We start from the raw sequence: 6767 nt of genomic DNA on the forward strand, positions 1-6767 counted from the left end.
ACTATGAATAATACCGTAAATGTAGATAAATCTTTGAGTAACACCAAGAAATGAGAAAAAATATTGCAAAGAAAAACTAGGAATGTAGCCTTACTACTGAATAAGACTAGGAATGTAGCCAACAAGGACATAGTTCTTTGACTTTTCTGAACCATTTTCTTAAAAATTCTAGAGAAGTTTTCTATTTGTTTTCAATGGAATGAAGTTAATTTACACTGGTTCCATATGTAGTTGCTTCCTTCAGTTTTTGTAGATACATCGGGTAGTCAACACACGTTCTAATCATTTCGGAACACTACTTTTTTCACTGCAATTACTTAGAGTTGGTGCAGATTGTGCCGTAGACGAGGGAATATGTGGCATGTTTTATAAGATAATTTTAATTATTTTCTACAGTTCTCATTATCTCAGTGTAAAATGTAAATGTCATGTTAAAATGAATAGATAGCATCATGACCGTTTTCTAATTGGCGGAGTAAAAACTAAAATTATTTGGAAAGAGTTGATATGTTTGTCTAAATATATTTTATAGGGCTGCTGAGTACTGCAATCTTCGACGGTAACGTCTCTTCTAAAATGATGCGGGTGTATCAGCGGACAGATGACTACCAAGAAAATTTTAAAAAAAAACTTTCATCATCTTCCGAAGAATCCTGCACACTGATTGCAAGAGACCTTCCAACACATCTGGATGTACACTAATGGAACATGGTATAGTACATAGTATACACAGTTTCTATGAGCCGAGTTTGTTTAGTTTTACAATCGGCAATTTCCGTGTGTTTCCGTAATTCTCCGTGTGTGATTTCGGCATCCTTCTGTCATGATGGGAAATTCCTTTATAACGCTGCAATTGTATACTGAACGTAAATCAATGAATGTCATTTTCTATCATTTATCAAGTAGTTTTCTTTTAAGAAATTTAATTGCGTTTAAAACTACGTATTTGACTTCATATAAATCGAATTTTGGTTTCTTATTTCATTGATCGAAGTTCTTATCGATATGTTTTCAAATTGGTAATACAAGAAAAGAATTTAAAAAATGCTAGCCCTACCTTTATTCATCTGTACCTCCACTAGGCTCGTTTTTTCATAGCATGGGAAAATTTGTAAAATAATAATGGATTTCTTATTTTCGAAGTTATGATTACATTTTTGATGGGATTCAGGTTCTTGTTCTTGTTTCAAACTCTAAAACGCGCAAAAATCGCTCTCCGCTGACCCGAACAAAAATTTATACCCACTCCAACACCTACTCCCATTTGGACACCTCCGCCCTGGAAAAATGCCCTGGGCTCGCCTCTGTCACCAATCTTCCGATAGCCAGTTGGATGGCTTCCTCACACGAAGAGTTCTACATCCTGAACGAAGGTCTGCATCGGTGAGGGGTTAGTGATTCGAAGTCAAATACCTTAATTATAACGACTTGGCTAAGGAGGCCAGTCCGGATAGTGGCTGTTCTCAAAAATACTAGATACTGAAAACCTGAATTATGTGTGTACAGTGTAGTTAATGTGAAAGCGTTTCCTTTCATCTCTTTGAAATTATATTTACATGTTTAAGGTAGTGTTTACTTCTATGCCAAGCAGATTTTTTTTCTAATTCTGACGAAGATTTATGTGTTATGTGTGTAACTATAAATGCGTGTAACTAATATGATAGAGACATAATTATTATGTTGTAGGTTTTAAAGAGTTTCCCGGAGTGCCTTCAAGCAAATATATAACTTCATTTGAACAGAAACTTGCTGAATAAGTGCCCAGCGTTCCAGAAGGCATTTACAGGTATTTCAGTATATTTTAGCAGAGATTGCAATATGTGTATTGATATTAATTACAAAAGCACTAAAGAAAAAGACAAGAATGCTTCATCTTAATTAAAGAAATTTTCCTCAACTGGGTGGTACTTTTACAAAAAATATAGCGTTATTTCTTTGTGTTAGCTGTAACATCACACCGTCATTTTAGGTCATATGGCGACTTTCCGGCTCTAAGGAATATCCCAGGTACCCACTCCAAGCATTACTTTGTGCATGAGTGGACAACTTGATAGAACCTCGCACATCCACAAAGTCCACTTAATGTTTTCCTCACATGAAAGAATTCTACTCCACACCGAGGTTTAGAACCTATATCAGCGAGAGGGAAGTGAAGACACCGACCGTAGCCACTCGGGCATGTAGGCCCGTCCTAGCATTTATAAAACTCTGATCGTGTTGCGAGATATTCGAATTATTGTCAGTAGCTAATGTGACGTTCAAACAGAATAAAAGCACGAAACTCTTTATTTGTTTATCTCAAAAACTGACAAGGTTTTCACACAAAATATCATACAAAATGTAATTGTTACGGAAACTGAACAAAAAATAAAAACTTTTTTCGCCATTTTCTGTTTGTAAAGAAAAAGCAATATTTGATTTGCTATAAATTGCTATTAATGAAGACTTTTCCTCTATAACATATGAACAGCTTAGCTTTTATATTTTTTAACTTTTAAAAATGAAATGAAATGCCACTTAGAACATTTTATTTTCAGGATATCTTCGTGTCTTATCTATGCAGTACGCCCCCTGGTGACACATTGCTACATCCGGGTGATATACTGACAGCTCTCTATCTAACTGCATGCGGTTCATTGGAGATTGTTACAGTAAAATATTTGGTACAGCGATATGAGGTAAGTTTCACTGCTTATGGTGTGGATTAAATTAACCGTGGGTATTTCATGTAAAGTTAAATTATTAACTCTGTATTAAATCCGTTCCGTTTTGAAATTAAATTAATTACACCAGACATGTTCGGTTACAATCCTCAGTACACACACATCTTATAGATCTTACAGTCAGATATTCCACGGACAATTGCTTTTAAAAATAACATCTAGTCGGTAGCCCGCCTAATAGCTAGCTGACGAACACATGATTTTGAAGACCTGATGATATTATTCTCATCAGATATTATTTTTGAGAAATGCTTTTATTCATGGATACCACTTTTCCTTTTTGTTTTCACTGTTGATAACGCCACAACGGCATAATTATAGGTCATGCGGCAACTTATTAAAAGAAGAAGTCTATTGCTCAGTTTCAGATGACTTCACTTGTTTGTTTTTTTTTTAAATCAAATATTTATATGAAATGAATTATAATTTGGATATCTCGCTTTATGAATGTCAGATATGCTTTATAATATATCTTTAACATTTTTATTCTGTTTAAAAAATATCTGAATACTGGCAAATGTTTTTCAATATGAATGTTGCTACAAAACGTGCACTGTTGAAGGCACTTAATGTTTTAAACGTAATCGTGACGCCTGATTTGTATATATTCATGTTTTTGTATGGAAAGATTTTATCGTATTTCTGGTATTCTAGGATGGTTAGATACTGCAGCCACGAGAATCATTGAAACTTACGTTGCCAACCTTACAGATAGTGGACCCAGCATAAAGACGTATTACATCACAGCGTTATATTTTACGTTTACGTAACTGATGTCAACAGGATTCGGAAACGTGTCACCAAATACCAATGTAATTGACATGGCGGTTTGTTTGTACAGACTTTCTGTGAATCAAGTAGTTTACCGGTGATGACATTCGGGGATTTCCGTGAGATTACGTAATTCTCCGTGTGTGATATCGGAATCCTTCTGTCATGATAGGTAATTACAGTGATCAGATACATTTGAAAGAATTCAGATCAGTGTAGATCTTCAGACATTTTCAAATTTAATAATGTCTTCTGATATGCTATATATAGATGTAACTTACATACGTTCTGTTAGTATGTTATATAGATGTAACTTACATACGTTCTGTTAGTATGTTATATAGATGTAACTTACATACGTTCTGTTAGTATGTTATATAGTTGTAACTTACATACGTTCTGTTAGTATGCTATATAGATGTAACTTACATACGTTCTGTTAGTATGTTATATAGTTGTAACTTACATACGTTCTGTTAGTATGCTATATAGATGTAACTTACATACGTTGTTAGTATGTTGTCTCGTTATTTAGAAGCTGCTGTATTGACATACAGTATGTTTTGTGAAAATGTTCCTAGACAGTAGACGGTGGTAACTCTGTTACATGCAGTATGTTTTGTGAAAATGTCCCTAGGCAGTAGACGGTGGTAACTCTGTTACATGCAGTATGTTTTGTGAAAATCTGTTACATGCAGTATGTTTTGTGAAAATGTTCCTAGACAGTAGACGGTGGTAACTCTGTGACATGCAGTATGTTTTGTGAAAATGTTCCTAGACAGTAGACGGTGGTAACTCTGTTACATGCAGTATGTTTTGTGAAAATGTTCCTAGACAGTAGACGGTGGTAACTCTGTTACATGCAGTATGTTTTGTGAAAATCTGTTACATGCAGTATGTTTTGTGAAAATGTTCCTAGACAGTAAACGTTGGTAACTTTTTACAAATTCTTGTTTCATTTTAGGTAAAGATGATATATTTGGTGGTGACTGCAGTGACGTGGAATGCTCGGGAAAATCGTTCTATTTTGTGCGTGCCCTTAGTTACTGTGATATTGACAAGATAGAGTTACACGTGCTGAAAGAAACAATGGATATATAACCAGAATTTTCAAAAAGAATTAATGGGTAAAATACAAGTGACATTCAATCTTAAGGTAAGTATGAAGTATTTGCAATACAATCCATCCTAGCAATGAAAAAGTCCCAATTTCAAAATTGTTCCGAACTTTAAGAAAAAGTTTTACAATCTTTGTTTTACATTCTAAAATAAATAAGGTATCACAGATGTAACAAACGCACCAGGACTATCATCTTTATCTCTATCATAGATATTTTGTTTAAAAGATATTTTTGGAACTGCTTTGATATATTGCAGTTGACCTTTTCTAGACAATTTCTTACAACTATTTCACACGATAAGGTCATTGGCGTATAAAGGTGAGGCTATGCCGAATGAACATATACTCGCGTTTTAAGTGATTAAGAGACAACGAGTGCTTCGCCTAATTACATTAGGATATTCGACTTGATTTATTAAAAACCATAAGATACTTTTCATTCATTCAAGATACTAAATTGTGATCTCTTTTGACAAAAGCTCGACGAATGGGACCACAGATCGGAGAAGATGAGCCGACGTCTAGAGCATTCGAATTTTCTCCGCTACCAGCAAATAGTGGTATAGATACGGCGTTCAAAGACAGATCAGTGTGAAGTATAGACTTTTTTACAATCATTTACATTAATCAAAGTCTTTCATAATATTAATGATATATTTATGCGTTGGTTACATACAAAATGTCTGGATTTTTCAACATTTTCTCAGTTGAAACACTGTGAACGATATAGCCACAATTGTTTTTGTTTTCGAATTGATTTATTAGGGACAGTAGATCTGAATTAAAAATTCTGTTTATTGAGTAAGGATATTAATGTGGACAAGTTAAAAGATTTGCCTCCCTTACATCAGGTGTCTTTAAAAGTACAAACAAGGTCTCAAGAATTATCTCCCTTATAAAGTACTGTTTTTTTCTCTTCTATTTAGTTTTGTGCTTTTTAACGTGGAAGAAGGCTTGAAATCATTTTATGGTCTAATAATAGAATTACTGATTGTAGTATAAGGGAACGTGTGCCATATCCGTATATAAAATGGCGATGTTTCGTCAGTTGAACATTCATAGCACTTTTAAATCCCCAGAGAAGTTATCTTGTATGTTCTTCACTAAATATCTTAGCTTTACCTTTAACCTTGTTATACAGACATGTTACAAAGATTTATAACATTATTGCTTTTGTGCCAATGTTCAGTTATAAATTGTGAACTTCAAAATAACGGGGTTACGCTTAGCGGGCTTCAAACTAAAAAATGTATAATGATGTCCCTTTCCTTCTCATAAATATAACGAGAAAGTAGGAATATTGGACACTATTCAATTTGACTAAATAAATAAGAATCTTTTGTTTTTCAGCAAGACGAACAGTTGACGGATGTTTCATTTCTTCATCAAATTCCAGCCAGTACGTCAAGGCTACAGTGTGTTTTCGGTGTATCTATAAGGTCATTCTTAGAAACATCAGACAGTTGAGCGCCCTCTGGTAGTCGGCGCATTTCCAGCTTTGAGCGCCCTCTGATAGTCGGCGCATTTCCGGGAAGCTGGTGATACAGCGCCATCTGGAAAAAATGAGACAGATGTCACTGTCTAACCTCGAGGAAATCGACTGCAAATGAAAAAATTTAGCAAAGTATACGAATATAAAATGGATTTTTAAAATCTTCCTTGTTGAAGAAATTCCATGTAACATGGTGCTGCCTTCCAGCCGCATTGAAATTATAATCAAAGTACTGAGAGGACTGATGGGGGCAATGCTTTGCAGTTTCAAGACTTGATGTAACCCATTCATGTCAGGGAAGTACATGCAGGCATTATGTAATGCACTTGTGTGTGGCAAGAAATGGAGTGGTCACAACTTTAAGAGTGCACAACAATAAAATTTATTAACTTTGTGTTCAATACGCTTCTATATTTTGTTCAAAAGGTAAAGATAAAAAATCTAGTCTTGTTCAATAGCAGTTGTTCATCGACAAACAAAATTGCCAGGTTTGATAAAATGAAAAAGATAAAGCTATACAATGTATTTCAATTTCTTCAATACTTCTGTTTGCACTCTATGTCCTGACATCATGTGTTCTTGACACTCTAACAAAAACAGGCAAAATTTGTAACACTTTATGAATGTTTGGAAAGAAAGTCAAAATATTCCAATATGTGAA

The 6767-nt window shown here is 34.4% G+C and overlaps 1 long non-coding RNA gene across 1 annotated transcript; it reads left to right on the forward strand.

Moving 5' to 3' along the window:
• Nucleotides 1-603: 603 nt before the first annotated feature.
• Nucleotides 604-6244, forward strand: LOC123543848 (uncharacterized). The gene is made up of 7 exons (XR_008367579.1): nucleotides 604-711; nucleotides 1687-1786; nucleotides 2538-2678; nucleotides 3378-3666; nucleotides 4459-4650; nucleotides 5094-5205; nucleotides 5965-6244. It is a non-coding gene; the product is annotated as an uncharacterized LOC123543848 (long non-coding RNA).
• The last annotated feature ends 523 nt before the right edge of the window (nucleotides 6245-6767 follow it).

The sequence above is a fragment of the Mercenaria mercenaria genome, chromosome 16 (genome assembly GCF_021730395.1).
Source record: "Mercenaria mercenaria strain notata chromosome 16, MADL_Memer_1, whole genome shotgun sequence".
NCBI lineage: Eukaryota > Metazoa > Mollusca > Bivalvia > Venerida > Veneridae > Mercenaria > Mercenaria mercenaria.